Source organism: Manduca sexta, chromosome 22, assembly GCF_014839805.1.
Source record: "Manduca sexta isolate Smith_Timp_Sample1 chromosome 22, JHU_Msex_v1.0, whole genome shotgun sequence".
NCBI classification, from domain to species: domain Eukaryota; kingdom Metazoa; phylum Arthropoda; class Insecta; order Lepidoptera; family Sphingidae; genus Manduca; species Manduca sexta.
The window spans coordinates 13957247-13958421 of record NC_051136.1 but is presented as its reverse complement, the minus strand read 5'-3'; positions in this window follow the sequence as shown (position 1 = coordinate 13958421).

Here is a 1175-nt window from a genome sequence, read left to right as displayed (position 1 = left end):
AACACGCTGTTCAAATTCCATTCCAGATATTGGAAATTTTATGAGAAAAATCGTAAATATTGTAATATCCGCTTTAGCATAACTTATACAATATTGCACTTGTTATAGATAATGTGCAGTTTTTAAAGATAAACAGATATTAATGGAAGATTGTGAACGATACTCACATTTAGTAGATGTATAGAAATAAGCCGTGGACAAACACAAATGAGACGTAACATCTCATGTCTCAGGATGACGATCGCAGTGGAATACCAAACAATACTTTTTAATTCAAGGTGTTGGATGGTGTTCCTACTGTTTATGGGCGGTCGTATCGCTTACCATCAGGCGAACGGCAAGCTCGTCTCATCATTCAAAGCAATAAAAAAAACACAAACGGAGTAATCGGAACACAAATCATTTCAATAACATTTTTAGCTTCTATTTTAGATTGTATTTAATATCCCCTACGAAATTTTTTGCTTGTATTTTATATCCGCTACGAACACAAGGTGTTAAAACCCGCCATATTGGTCCACGTAAATGTGTCGCTTTCCGGGATCAGCCTGTGTACTCGTATATCCGGTTCCATGGCCAGCATAATTATGTCGACTGCCGAGATGTAAAGATCTCTCGTCAGCGGACATTCTATTAGCCCCCACTCTATTTACCACCAGATGCAGTGAAGTCACGGTACCGTGTCCGTTTAAAATAAAATCCTTTTGGAAATTGACATGCTGGATGGAAACTGACTTCCAAAAACTGCTAAAACAATGAAACAACTTTAAAACTATAAAACATTAAACCTCATTTTGCTAATTATAAATTATCTAATCCCTTTATTAAATAACACTGTCATAGCCTAAAAACACCCTGACCTGCCATCATGTCGTCAACGATGCCTTTAATCCCACCGTCGCTGTTACCCTAATATGTAATTAGGGCCAAATGTAGGGGTCGAATTAAATGGAAATCTCGTTTACCCTTGCATCAACATGTCATTAAAAAAAAAAACTTCCCCGTACGTGGGTTTCATTGAAACCCTTTTAGAATTTGAAGGGTTGGGAATTACATTTTGTTTTTATTCAAAAGCTCTTGATAGTTATTTTTAAAGAAATGCAATACTACAATAATTCAAGTGTATATGAGAGAAGCCTGACAAACAGCTGTGGAGCAATTATGTTACAAAATTA